The sequence below is a fragment of the Ambystoma mexicanum genome, chromosome 6p (assembly GCF_040938575.1).
Source record: "Ambystoma mexicanum isolate Mex_15411 chromosome 6p, UKY_AmexF1_1, whole genome shotgun sequence".
NCBI classification, from domain to species: domain Eukaryota; kingdom Metazoa; phylum Chordata; class Amphibia; order Caudata; family Ambystomatidae; genus Ambystoma; species Ambystoma mexicanum.
Genome location: NC_090935.1, coordinates 1,224,567,571 through 1,224,583,345, shown reverse-complemented (window position 1 = coordinate 1,224,583,345; position 15,775 = coordinate 1,224,567,571).

Below are 15,775 nucleotides of genomic sequence, written 5' to 3'. Positions count from 1 at the left end.
ATTATGAGTGTGTGCATTTCAGCCATTAAAGTTATGTGAGGGTGGGCAAGACCTGCTAGTCACCCATGTCTGCATGGCTTGTGGATGGGCGCAACAGAGGTAAACTATGAACTAAACATGGGTCGGTTGTGTTTAAGGAGATAGAGAATTATATGAGAAGCCACAGTTCGAATTTTGGTCGTTAAAGGTAGCTTCATTGTAATGGCAGAGGTGTTGTGCAGTAGTGTTTGTGTTATATGTGAGTGCAAGTTGTGTGGAATGAGCCTTTGCCTTCCGCTAAGTTATGAACCTGCGGTGTGCTAGGAGGGGGGGTGGGTTAGCTGTGCAGGAATATATCTACCATACACAATTAGTCTAAATGCAAAAAGATGGTCTGATACTGAGCTGAGTATTAATTAGAAAAGTGTGGTTCTGTGTTTGAAGAACACTTTTTGAATTATAAGCGGATTCCCATTCTTTTCGGGCTCCTTGAGATGTCTGCACCTTATGGCGTGGCAAACTCTTTCTAAACCCTTACCAAGCAACATATGTGCATGAGCACTGGACTGTCCATTCGTTGGGTTTGTTTTTGCTTTATTGAAAAGGCTGAGAAGACTGACAATACATTGTGAGGTTTTTCACCATGAAACTAGGGGGGCTGGTCTTGTTAATTTGCATATTTAAGTAACTCTGGGTCTCACCCTAAGTTACTAGGGGAATCCAGGCGTGGACCCCTTGCTCACTATTCTTAGAGAGGCACAGCTCCACCCTACTGATGAGGTCCAACCAGACCGAAACAGTGACTGGGGTTGCAGTTGGTACTCTTGTTCAGAGGAGAATCGCCTAGCATTTCGGTGCTTGAGTGCCCCAGGGTTGGACAAAGACTGATATGTTTGGGACCTTTCTTCTCTGTGAAGGATACTGAGCTAAAGACTCTGGGTAAGTCTCTCGTAACCAGGACTAATGTCTGGCAGAGGGATCCCAGGATCCCCTTGTTAATTTACATATTTAAGTAACTTTGGTTCTCACACCAAGTTACTTAGGGAATCCAGATGTGAACCCCTTGCTCACTAGTCTTAGAGAGGCACAGCTCCACCCTACTGATGAGGTCCAACCAGACCAAAACACGTGTCTGGGGTTGCTGTTGGTACTCTTGTTCAGAGGAGAATTGCCTAGCATTTTGGTGCTGGGCTGCCCCAGGGCAGGACAAAGACTGATATGTTTGGGATATTTCTTCTTTGTGAAAGATAGTGAGCTGAAGACTCTGGGTAAGTCTCTCATAACCAGGTCTAATGTCTGGCAGAGGGACTCCCTGGACCCCCCTTGTTAATTTGCATATTTAAGTAACTTTGGGTCTCATCCTAAGTTACTAGGGGAATCCAAACATGGACCCCTTGCTCACTATTCTTAGAGAGGCACAGCTCCACCCTACTGATGAGGTCCAACCAGACCGAAACATGTGTCTTGGGTTGCTGGTGGTACTCTTGCTCAGAGGAGAAATGCCTAGCATTTCGATGCTGGACTGCCCCAGGGCAGGACAAAGACTGATATGTTTGGGATATTTCTACTCTGTGAAAGATAGTGAGCTAAACACTCTGGGTAAGTCTCTCGTAACCAGGACTAATGTCTTGCAGAGGGACTCCCAGGACCCCCCTTGTTAATTTGCATATTTGAATAACTTTGGGTCTCACCCTAAGTTACTAGGGGAATCCAGACGTGGACCCCCAGCTCACTATTCTTAGAGAGGCACAGCTCCACCCTACTGATGAGGTCCATCCACACCGAAACACGTGTCTAGGGTTGCTGTTGGTACATTTGTTCAGAGGAGAATTGCCTAGCATTTTGGTGCTGGACTGCCCCAGGGCAGGACAAAAACTGATATGTTTGGGATATTTCTTCTCTGTGAAAGATAGTGAGCTAAAGACTCTGGGAAGGTCTCTCCTAACCAGTACTGTCTGGCAGAGGGACTCCCAGGGCCCCCCTTGTTAACTTGTTTATCAATCGGCTGCTCCAAGATCCCTGCTATATTGCACCTCTGCATGATCCACTTAACACCCTGCTCAGAAGCCTCAAAGCAATCCAAGTACAACAAAAAAACAGCACAAGAATAGTACAGATGGCATCTCACAAAGCTGCACAGGAGATTCTCGGTGTCGAATTCATAATTACAGCAACATGACAAGTTCAGGCTCCCTGCTTACAAACTCTATACTGCACAAAAACAGCATGAGAACAGCAATCATAACAGCATAAGCATAAGGAAAAGCACACGCACAAAGAACAGTGCCAAGTAGCTGCACTGGAGGTCCTGAGGACTCAGTTGATCATTTGTCAAGCATGGCAGCTTGGTTCCATGCTCACACACCCCGTAACCCCCTAGCTTAACACAAGCACACAGAACAGCACAAGAACAAAGAACAACACAAGCAGCTGCACTGGCTGGTCCCTCTGGGTCATATTGGTAAGTTGACCGGGGGAAATAATGTTTGTTTCTCCATCTTCGCTTGTCTCCACTGTCCACTGCCTTGCAAAAATGACTTCTGTGTTTCTTATAATCAGCTCATTAGAACTTGTGAGAAACTTTTTTTAAGAACGTAAATGACACCCAAATAATTATGAATTCTTATTAAATCTCATAAGTTTGAGGTAGGATTATGTAAGATCTAATAAGATTCTGAAAAGAAAATCAATAAGACATTGTTCAAAAAGGGCTCTAGAGAGGACCCGTCCAATTATCGGCCATTAGCGCTCTTGGATATCATCGGCAAGATTTTTGCCTCGCTACTGCTTGAAAAATGTATACATTGTGCTAAATCCTCACCCTGTTCAGTCCCGCTCAAAACCGGCTTCTTGAAAAATGCTAATACATCTGCTAACCTTATGATTCTCAACATTCTAAAAAGCAAAGTTCACGCTGGAGCTCCTCAAATGCACCTGGCCTTTGTTGATTTAACCCAAGCATTCGCCCGGGTCGATCGAAAACAAGCTGTGGGCGAAATTAGCGGCCTGGAACTGCCCTTCTTCCATCTTGGCACCTATCAGAGCTCTGCATAAGTCAAAATTGCTTGCTGTCTACAGAGATTCCATCGTTCATGGGGCTAAACAGGGTTGCCTCCTGGCTCCCACACTTTTCATTGCCTTTCTTGGGGATTATAAAGACTCGGTACTTCAAGTTCGAGCCTTCCCACAAAAAATTGGTTCTTCGGAAATACCGTACCTACTGTACGCAGATGGCACGATCCTGATCAATCAAACCCCGATCGGGCTCCAGCAAAAGCTTGACCATCTGGCGCACTACCTACCTCTCAACAACCTGGAGATCAATAAGAACAAAACTAAAATCTTGACTATTGAAAAAGTGTCGACAAAAAAAGCAAAACCATTATGGTTCCTGGAAGGATCAAAGTTGGAGTCAGACGACCATTTTAAATACTTGGGTGTCAACTTCGACTGCTCCAAATCCGAGACCCAAATGCAGCGAGTGCTTTGGACCAAGATTCACAACCTCGCTGCACAAACAAGAATGCTCGACAAAAAGTATGGAAGGTTTTCTTTGTTGCCGGCCATCCAATTTTATAAAACCAAAGTCATTGCGTCAATGGTATACGGTATGGACGCTTCCCTCACAATGCCAGACACTATCTGGCCAAAATTGGAGGGTTTTTTTTTGGCGCTCAGCCCTGCAAATCCCCAAGTCAACATCTATCGCAGTGATCAAACGTGAACTGGGCCTGCTTTCCTTAATGGTGGCAATAAACAACAGCAGGATCCAACTATTTCAAAAACTCTTGCTTTCGGTTAGTCCGACTATCTACGCTAAAATAAAACAGGAAGCCACCAAAGGCACATGTGTTCAACTCTCTGATTGGTGCAAAAGGAATACCACCCTGTTAGACTCAATAGCCTGCACAGAAGAGGAGCTGATGACCAACCGCTGAGGATAAAAACCAAGATGGAGGATTTAGATTGGATTAAAACTCTAGATCAGGTGTCATCAAACAGATTACTGTCCCATCTACCTCAAATAGTGTGTAAACGAAAAGAGGTAGCGGAATACATTAAAAAAATTCCAAACAAGTCTTTGAGAGCAACATTCCTCAGAGCACGATTCAACCTGTTACCTACTGGGGAAATCTTGAAAATTCGGTCCCAAGCGGCAACAAATGCATGCAGACTTTGTCAGGACATCAACCAGCCGGAAACTATTCACCATCTAGTGATGAGATGTCCCGCAACCCAATTCTTCAGAAAGACCTACCTCTCACCACTGTTTTTGGACACCGATCTCTGGGAGGAGGGCCTTTGGTGGACATGTCTGTTGTCCGGCGGCAATACTAAATGGACGATCGCAGCTTCAAAAATTCTAAAACTGGCGATGCACAAAATTGCAAATCTTTAACTTCTAACTTCTAACGTAAACTAGACACACATACCTTCCCATCTGATTACCCAGATCTCTCAGATTGCTTACCACTCCAGACATACAGCTCTAGCCACCGAACCCTAAATATCAAACTTCAAAGTTCTTCTTTTTACACTCCACTCTTGTAAAAGCCTTAATTTTGTTGTAAGCAAGTAAAAAAATAAATTAAAAAAGACATTGTTGTATTATCTACCTTCAAAAAACCTCTACACCTTGTGTCCTCTTTTTCAGTTCTCCTGTGGGCATAATCCTGGCATGATAATGTTTCTTACACCCAGGTAAAGGATCCTTGGCATGCTTCTGACATCCGGTTCTGAATGTCTGGCATGTCTCCCGGCTGGGACTATAACACCTCTATAATCCATCCTGTCACTCTTTTTTACCTTCCTTCACTGCTTTGTCAGGACAGTTGTAGGAGGCTTGTGTAGCACAGCTCACTGGTGATACCATAATGCTAGACACCAGCAACTGTGCAACCCAGCCTGTCAATGGCACACTTATGGCAGTTACCTCCAGAAGCTCTTCTATTGAAAGTGGCAATTCAAATGGCAGGTCAAGTTAGGGTGAGAAATTGGGGGACAACTATCGCAGTTTTCAACACTGCTGTGAATTGGAAGGACAACATGTAGTAAACATTGTGTTGAGGGGCAGATGAACACGTTATCCATGGCTACTGCCCATTCCAAGGCCCAATATCAAACATGTGAGCAGCGTTACTCACTAAAACAACTGTTCCGCCCATATCCCAGGCAGGTACAGCGGGAGAAGGACACAATTTAAGATGAAGATGGCACAAGTAAAACCAAGCTAATATTGTTACAGTCACATGTGCATGCACTAGACACAAAGCAAATATGCACTCACCATGAAGAATCCACACACTAGGTCAAATATGTATTTATACATGAAGAACCTTGACATGACATCCATAAAGACATGACGAATACTAACATAAGCAATGTATAAGCTGAATGCAACATGAACAATATGTGAATATAACTTACTTAATTGAAACATAACACTAATGGGCAGCCATCATTTTCAAAATGGAAGCCATAGCATGCTTTAAGTTAATGAAAGGCCTCAAGACTTCACATGAAGTTAAGATGCTTAAATCGCAGACATACAGATCTGTGCAGAGCTCAGGCAATAGCTGGTAATCAGTGCCAAGGTTACTGAGAAATCATGCAGGGTCAAAACGCTGCAGAAAAGATACAAGATAATAGTTTCCAACCTAATAATACTCCCTGTCTAATTAAAGTTTGGAAGAGCAAAACCGACTGGTGTGAGCCAGGTGCAAGCAAATCTTGAACCTAAGAAGACCCCACAATGAATTACTCAAGAGTGTCCCCAGTGGTTAAAAAAAAAGAACACTTGCACTAATATTAGCTAAAATCTGAATACATGCAGGGTGAAATAATTCCAACTGCAGTCTCATCGCACGTGACCCAAAATTGAAGAGCATTCTCTATTCATCACAAACAAACACAAGTCACCTGCCCCACACCTTACGCATATTCCTTGACATGAGATGCCACACAAGGTCAACTACAAATAGATCACCCTGGCTCATGTCCTAGGAATGAGGGTCAATATCTTCTTTAATTGAAAGGAAAGAAGCCTATGGACCTCTCTCCCCCTACTCCTGTCTGGCCAATGTCTTGACGTGTCAGTTGCCCAAGGTTGGTCAGCACAGAGCCAAACAATCAAACCCTGAAAATGTTAGGTCACCCAAAACATATTATGCCAACCAAAAGTCAATTGTATAAATTATGTTTTAATATTGTTATCAATTTAGTAGTGGTCTCAGGAGGAGCCATTTGATTACTGTTACCCAATCAGAAGTTTAACCAGTATATAATGTATATGTAGTCAATCCCCTTTAGCAATCCCCTCACCCTGTAGTTTTGGTACAGTGTGATGCAAATGATGACGAAGGATCGACTAAAATGCTCTTGTTTTCAATAAGCACTTTGAGAGCTTTAAGTGCCAAGGACGAGGTATCTCCTCCTTGGGATTACCTCCCCAGCACAAAGGACGAGACAGCTCGTCCTTGGCACTCAAGGGGTTAATGAAGGAGAAAATGTTAGAAGGCTTTGCATGGTGAAATACTGAAATCACCAAAAAAGGCCTTGGCACTGGGGGGGGGAAACCCCATGGCAGTTAAAAGGTTAATATTTGTATGATTATATGTTGTCCCTGCTTTATTTCGATGTCAATAAAGCTAGGTTTTGCCTTGCACTTTGTCTAAGTCTGGTTTGCTCAGGAACGAACCTCTGTGTTATTTGGGGACTTCCCAGGCTGTCTTTTCAATTGTCTGTCGAGTATTGGCATGAGGGACACTAGTACAGTGCGAGACTGATATTGCATATGTAACCAGAGCCCTGTTCTACTTCAGCATGCACCTTTGTCAAAAGGTGTGTTCAGCCTGGTAACACCGTAGTACCAATCCAGACTGAGCATGTTGTTTACTCTGAGTGCTTTGTGGAAGTTTGTGGATGCATTACAATGAGAGATTCTGCCATGAGCTGCGTTGGAGTGTGCCCCAAGAGAATAATGTGATAATGGCCCGATGTGCAGCAGTCTACAGCATGGTGCGTCATTACAGGGAGCAAAGGGTGGCCCGGGATAGAGTGACAGTACAGGCAGATCCTGCTCAAATGCTTCAACGCAAAATGCTTGACTAATACGAGTCCACGGTGAATCTGGTGCGCGTCACTGATGAAGCGGTAATAAAGCCCAAAGCCATAGTGGACCTACGTGATATCCTGAAATAAGATTTACAGCCAAGCAGAACAATCACAATGGCTGTCTCTCATCTATGTACATTGCTACCTGCCTTCTATATTGTTTACACATGGGGCACAATTCAGAGCTTGTGCAAATGATATGTTGAAAGCCGACATTCTCCCCTCCAGTATCCAGCACCGACATTCTGCGGTGGTGGGAGGACATATTGGACGGGAGATGTTGTGCTTCCCAGCAGCAGAAGCTGCATAAATATACCGTCTACATAGAAACGTGTGCTCCAGTGGCACTGCACGCATTATCTAAAAGATTGCCACTTTTCTACTTTACGAAAGTTTCCTTTAGCTTTCATTAAAGCTATAAAAGTGGTGCTGCAGTTTCGGAAATGCCATTTTAACAAAGGAAAGTGTGAAACCTTTAATGGCACATAACTGGTGTTGCATTTAACTCCTCTTATTGACGTGCTAAAACTGTGCTCTTGAGAGCAGAGTCCCCTGCAGTGCCAGCCCTGCGTTCCTCGTGGTTGCTAAGGCTGTTGTCGAGCAGTAAATCAGGCCCATGCTAAAGATGTGGCTTTGATGCCAGACCTCTGCATTAGCACTTCATCAGAATAGGGTGCTTCTGAAGAAAGTGTGCACCCTTCATGGATGAACACTTTCGTGTTATTGCATGCTACTGTGAATCAGACCCTTGGTCAATAAAGGGGATGATGGTAATGGAAACTGATGGGTTTCAGCCAAAATAAATGAAAATACAGACTTTCTAGCAATATCTGCACATCTGTCCAAAGTGAAATATGTTTTTTTTCCAATAGCAGGATTCCCTAATGTTGTCATGGAAATTGAAAAAACACATACCCGTTCGGCATTGCCAAGTGCAAGGGAACAGATATTCAGAAACAGGAAAAGCAACTACTCAGTGAATGCGTAGGAGACCTTAAGTGTCCTTTACAGGAAACATTTCTTATGCTCAGTACATGATTCATACAGCTTTCAGATTAGTAGTGCATCTCAGATGGTGACCATGTTGTGTTAAAATCTGAGTTGGCTACTGAGTAAGGAAATGACACCACATCACTCTTCTTGATTGCATGTCTGACACATCATTCCACCCACTTTGCGTTTCAGGTGATCATATGAGACAAGGGCATTCTTGCCTTGTCCTATCCCCTTTCGATGCGTCCAAAGTGTCACAGAAGCCAATTCGGCACAGGTCATTTGGCGCAAGGGTGTTTCCGATACAGCTGACATTGTAGCCTAGGTGTAAATGGCCCTAGCTCCAAATGAATGCATACAATTCCATGTGTTATTTAAAAAAATTAAAAATGATGTTGTATGATCTGAGCTGGCCCCATACATCACCTGAGTTGATGCTGCACAAAAAGCAGTTCTGAGCCAGCACATCCTCCACTCCCTGATCCTGATCACCACCGTACTTTACATTAGTATATTAAATCTGGCAGCATGTGGTAGTCAATGCAACGGGTGCTGATTGCAGTACTTCCTGACTAAAAGAGTGGTACAGCAGCGGGAACTGTGCAATCGGACGGCAGATCAGATTTTAAGAATCAAATGAGTGACACAGGTAGCGGGACTGCACTGTTTTTTTGTTTAGACGATGAGATGCAGAATGTATTTTTGAATAGTTATTGATTGGGAATCGGGGAGCAGGGGCTGATAGGTTTAGGGACCAGCCTCCAAAAGCACCTAGCTCCCAAGGCAGGCAATTTACATTCAGGTATTCCTATGTTTAGCCCACTCAGCAATTACAGCGGTGCCTGATACTAAAATGACCACAGCGAGGACACAGACTGCTTTCATGCATGATAATGATGTAAAAGCTGCTCTCCACAAATGGCGCTTGCATTTCTTGCCAAGCGCCAATCACAAAGTTTAGAAACTGTACTCTACCGCCTTCCATCAACAATGTGTCTTCTCGATAATGGGATACAATGAGGCTGTGGGAAAGCGAAGTCTCTCTAGCCAGAGCAAGCCTTGAACAATAAGGGTGATTTAACATGTATGGCCTAACCCAGAACCCTAACTACTAACCTTATTCAATGTATTCATAATTAACAACAATCATTGATCACATAGCAGGAGTTTTTTCATTGTATTGTGCACGAATTACCACTTGTCTAGAAAAACTGGATTTGTGGTATTTGGTTTTGCATAGTGTGGGCTGTGTGAGTTCGGAGTGGGATCCAGAACGAATGACTTCAGCAGAATTGACAGACGAAACCGAAAACCCTAAGCCAGTGGGCCAGTTGATCTCAACTTTATCACTGATAGAGGTAGCAAAGGATGCAGTTAAAAAAATGTAACATGTACATTTATTATTTTAAAAAATATATTTTTTATAAAGAGGTTGCAAGGGGACCACAGGTGCGACCCCTAGCGACCCCCAAATGACATCCATGGTGTACATGCAATGGCTGCCTATAGTGTCTGATTGCTTTTGCTGACACATAAGATGGACAAAAGTGTGGCCTACTTTATTGGAGGGAAAAGTGTAAAAATAAAATAATCAAATAAAATAAACGTTAAAGCAAGTGCATTTAAAAAATAAAAAAAACTATTTCCTTAGAGTATCTCCAAGAATCAGGATTGGTGACAAATTCTTAACATTAGAAAAGTGTTGCACTTAGAAAGAGCAAGTACTGTGGTGACCATCACTGCAACAACAATATTAAGGCAGGTTTGTACAGTGGACATTATAGGACTCATTACGAGATCCCTGATCTGGTAAAAATGTCAGAAACATTGCTGGTAATACTGGCACAGGCATTTTTACCAAACCAGGGAAACCCGAGTTTGCGGGTGGGGGCTCTGATCTACTGACAGGCCTGACCTGCCGGTAGATTAGGCCCCTACCAGCAAAGAAATGTTGGAATCTACCGGTGCCGGTAATTCCGGCAATCCCATCCCATGGAGTCCATGGAATGGGAATTTACCAGCGTTTCTGCTGCCTCTAATATCCCAGTAATACCGGGATATCGGGTGGCCGAAACAGTAAAGCAGTTTTGCTGGCCTCACACCAATAATTCCAGCAGGATACCGGCAAAACTGTAATGAGGGCCTATGACTGCTTCCTGCCATTTCTGACACTCACCTTAGAATCGGGTTGGTAATGTTCTAGGGTGATGCACCAGAAGGATCCTATGCAATGAGGGACCCTATGGCAGACTTGCTTACGCACCTGTTGAACGTAGCCAGATGAATACTGGCACAGTACTGGAAAACAAAAGAGGGTCCAATCCATGCGCAATGGTTGGCGATGGAAAAAATAACTGTCCTTTCAGTTTTTAGAAACGTGTAGAAGTGTGGCTTCCATTTCAGGAACATATAAGAGAGAGAAAATAATGTTTTCACAAGTCAATGTTCTTGAAGAGTTTCGCAATATGGGGATTAATAAGCAGATATATAATGCTGTTTACAGCTATGAAACATGCAAAGGCAAGCAGGGAGGGAGAGCAGGGCTCAGTGATTGCTTTGAAAAATGTTGAAACTTCCTTTGAATCTACATGTCGACAATGTATGTTATGGTTTAAGTGGATTTTGATTTGTAAATGCAGTTGATTATGAGGTGAATTGATAAGACTGGACTGCGCACCAGGTGTATAAGTGATACATTTGATGATAAGAAAAAATATCCTGTTCAAAGAAATAAATAAGGCTTATGAAAATTAAATAAAAACTGTTGGTGTGACGAATCAATGTTCTGGAATACCAGTGGCCCAGGGGTAAATATCGGTTTCTAAACCATCAATCATCCCCACAGCTCTAATACACCAGAAGGGATCCGAACATATGGGAATAAAACACAAATTATAAATCTCCTTGTCCAATGTTGGTACGATGAACGGAATGGCAGGCTTATCTCCGAAAGGTTGTGGCTCGTTGGTTAGTTGCCACACAGCGAAAATGCAATTATTACCCAATGATAAAAGGACTATCCAGTCACAGATGAATTAAAGATATCGACTTTATTCACTACAACAGACAGTCTAACAATACTACGAAAATACACTGTAATGGAATGCAGAGGACAGACCTTTCAAAGAAGGAAAAGGGATGTACTTTGGATACTGACAGGAGGGGAGTCAGTATGGTTAATAGCCACAACAGTTTATTAAGGTTTCTTGGCTTTAGCACAAAGGGAGCAATGGGTCCGAAAATATCTCTAGTGGTCTTCTGGGAAGGGGACAGAACCACAATGTAGCATGTACTGTATTTGTTTTTGGTGCTCAACAGGGTCGAGCCGACTTCAGGGTTTTTGCAGGCTTCTGTGATAGAGCTGGATATGGGAGTCGCTGCAGGTTTCCGGCGGCACAACGTTCCGGCGAGCAAAGCTGGAGAAATGGCTGCAGGCTGTACTACACAGCAGCTCATGGTCAGGAATCGTTGCCTCAGTGCTGATAGGTGGTTCAGAAGCAAGGTGTGAGATGTCTCAGATGTCATTAAGTAACATCAGTTTGATAACAGTCAGCGTTGCCATCGGTTGCATATTGAGGAACTCGACTGGCTCGGAAATGTCCTTTAAGTTGGATGGTGGTAGATGCTTCTTGAGGCACTTCTCCCAGCTTCTGCAATGGGCTTGTGTCGTCCTTTATGGTGGAAAACCCACAGCTGGGGAGTGTGTTGCAGGCAGCTGCCTTGTTTTTGGTTGTAGGTTCAGAGACCTTCTTCCACTCCCTATCCAGGAAGCTTGCTGCAGAGCCTTGCAGGGCTCGCTGTGTGCTGGGAGGGTCCACTGAGTTCTGTTTCTCCCTCTGTTGCCTGGGAGAAATTTAGATGAGGGATCTTGCTTCCATCTTTGATCCTCCTAGCATTGCTTCACTGGCAGAAGATGTAAGACATACTGTACCTTCAGCTAGGGTCCAAGGTTGAGTTCTTTTCAGATGATCTTCCAAAAGTGGAGTTCCAGCCCTCTTTTAAAGCGGAGTGGGCCATAGTAATTGGTGTAGGCTTAGCCTACATTAATTAACAAATCCTGGGGTCCCTACCAGCAATCACCTGTATGTGTGAGATAACCAGACTGCTTTGCAACAAGAAAGGTAAGGGGGTGAAAACAGGAACAAGGTGTGTCCAGATATAAAATGTCTGAAACCTTCCCCCAACAGAAGCGCTCTGGCCGCACTCCCTTGTGATACTAATTCCCACGTTTCTTCCTGTCTGTTGTTGATCAAAACGTCTCTCTGGTTAATGGATTTCTCTATGGTTCCTTATTAAAGCGGCAGGCCTCCATTGAATCTGTGGCAAGACCACCAGACTCTCTGGCCCCTGCAAACCACATTCTCATACCTTATAAAATGGGGTACCCCTAGCAGGGTGGCTTACTCTAAACAGTAGTCCCAGACATTGTATTGTATTGTATCATCTCTCTGCCATTGATACTGAAGGCTGGAGCTGGCTAGAGGTTGACACAGTTACATGTGAAAGGTTTTTGGGTTTCCTGTCTCCTTTGTTAACTTCTGCAGCCAGGCACCATGTGGGCTTGTTTAAAGTACCCTATATTGGTATGTTAATCACTGCCACAAGCTGCAGGGCCCAACAAAAGAGCAAGGCGGATACATGGAGCATTTGATAGTTAATCAGGCTGGCCATGGTAGGGGGAAGTTTGGTCCTCCCCCTTTCTGGAGATGACATAGTGCTCTCCTGGCTGTCAAATTACAACTAAATGTGACAGAGCACACTTTTGCTGTAGTCTGTGTCCACCCAGAGTATACAGGTCTACGCATTTGTCATGGTGTGAGCATAGGAAAATGTGTGTGGATTAGGCCCACATATTTTACTGAAATGTATCTACTAGCATTCCATTTAATAACAAATATCAAAAAGTCCAGGTGGGCGCACGCCACCATGTGAATGGTCAGTTTACTTACATGTGGTTGTTATTGTCAGTGAGCATGTCTGATCTCCAGGCCATATTTCTCCTCCATGTGCGGGCATGTGTGCCACATATGGAGGGTTTGCAGTTTATGGCTGGCTCACAAAAGCTGCACATATAACTTTGTTATTTATCACATCATTTTTCAACAGATTAGCACCATTAGATACCACTTAACGCCTCATTCAGAGAGCGTTTTGCAATGGGGTTTTGCCATTTAAAAACACTTCTGTGAATTAGGCCTTTAACATTTTGGCTGATAAAGAATTGTAGGCAGTCCTGATATTAAACTACAATGCTCTAATTTTGCTCATATTTAAACAAGTATTAGTGTTTTGAAAATGTTTTATTGAGCCCAGCAGCCTTTAAAAAAATCAAAACAAACCTAGACAATAGCTCTTCCACAGGACTCTGGCTGTTGCTGGCGTTTCCTTTCCTCCATCTTCATTTTTCTTGATTCCTTTACATCATTGTTCTTTATTCCATCATCCCCCCTAGTCTCCATCGCCCTTTCCATCCTTTCATTCAATTCTTTCTTTTTTCTTTCCTTTCTTTATTGATTTTGAGATAAAGGAAGAGAAGCATAGATTTCAAGGGAGGGAGAGTCTGCCGCAGGCTCTGCACCAGGGTCTCGATCTGAAGTGCAAGACACACAATCCAAACATGTAGGGACCATATGTATGCAAGGATTGTGCATATGTAAAACCAGTGCTACTCAAAGTAGAAGGCGGCCCAACTGCCAAGACTTAGGTAGCACTGAACAAAACGTTTCCTGCCCTTTGCAAAGGCCGTTGAGAATCAGACACATTGCAAGCTCTTGTGAGTTGCATGCAGCTTAGTTGGAAAGTGAAGCTCAAGTCTATATTACAGTTCACACTGAAATTAATACATGTTTTTTGTCAGCTCAGGCATGACACAAGTCAAGGGTACAGGCAGCCCTATAGATAAGGCGTGTATCAGCCACATGTACTCCCTAAAAATAGGCACATACGCCCAAATAATAAAAATGGGGAGTAAAAATACTGTCATCAAAAAATTGAAAACAGACAGAACATTGTCCCCTGTTTTTACTCACACGCTATGTATATGTTTGGGCCAGTATCGCACGTACTACTACAGGAACAAACTACAATTGCTTGATCAACAAAGTAAACATGTATCTTTTAATGTAGATGAATAACCAGGTGCAAAGAAATAATTATTACAAAAACATATCCGTTTTCGAGTTAAAAAATTCTTACATGCTTCTAAAAAGTACTCACAGTAGGAATTGGACTTACATTTTTACTCCCTAAAAAATTATTTTACTCCCAACTTTAAAAAATATGCAGTACATTACTCCTACTTCAAAATATTTTCTGGGGCACTGGGTACAGGTAAAGTAAATGGACACCTTCTCCCTGCTATTTTTAAAGAAGTGACTCCCTCCCTCATATGCCACATAATGGTAGAGCACACTCCCAGCGAGGCGGTTAGGGTTGTAGCAGGGGCAATCACAAGTAGGAAGGTCTGAAAACCATACAGGCACTAAGAAAGACTATTGGGCACTCAATTTCACAAAATGTCTGTGCAGGTCCAATTACCCCACCTCCTCCCCCACAACATTGGAGGATTCAAGGCTCTATTTCTTTTCATGTCTCTCACTCTTCCACCCTCCATCCAACAACACCAGGAAATATTTATTTATTTATTTTTGCATGTGTACCGAGCGCTAAACCCATATGCATCGAGGTGCAGTTGCATACATGTTACTTTCATAGCTTAAGGTTACGGTTACTTTCACTGCTTAAGGTTACGGTTACTTTCGTTGCATAATGTTACGGTTACTTTCATTGGTAAAGGATGTGGTTGCTGTTACTGTTACAGTGCATCACATTAGGCAAGTGGAGCAGCGCGAAGCTGCAGTATCAAGTCAAGGTAGGGTGCAGTACAGTTAGGCACATTTTCAGAAAAGGTTGTTCACACATCAAACATTAGATAAGATAAAGTCCAAGTGCAGCACGAGACTGCAAAGAAATAGCAATTTGTCAGGCATATAGTCTCATAGTACCATGCAGGTTGCAGTGATAGAACAGTGCATTTAAAAAAAGATAAGTTCCAAGTTCAGCACGAAGCTGCAGTGACAAAACAGGTAATCAAACAGAGAGTCTAAAGAACAACACGAGGCTACAGGAAAGGTGAAGTTGCTGGTGTTACTGTCACTCTCTATCCTCTCAAACCATTCCTGTTGAGACAGACAGGCCTATAACGTTATTCAAGAGGTTTTCCAATTAGCAAGTTCTCTCAAGAAGCCAATGGAGATAGGAACATGTCAGTTCCATCTTGTGTTGCCTGCCATGTAACTGACTCGTTTTCAGCCATAATTGATGCAGAAGAGACAGTCTGCCTGTTGGGAAGTCATCTTCTTTGCAAAACTCCTTACCTCCTTAGTCCTCAGTCCACATGCTCCCCACTACCTGTTTGAGGCAAGCCACTCTGCCTGACACATCATTGAATATCTCAGATCACCTGGTCTCCAGTACCTTTTATGAATTCAAGTTTCTACAGAGACATTTCCCATAGTAACAAACCATGCTCACCACCTAGCCATCCTCAACCCTCCTCTACAGTACTCAAACATATGCACCTTAGATTTATATCTAATCGGGACCGCTTACAGACACTGTTTCACTCCACTCCCTGTTGTAATCTGCACTCCATATTTGCCTTGCTTAATTGTATATTGCATTAAAATGA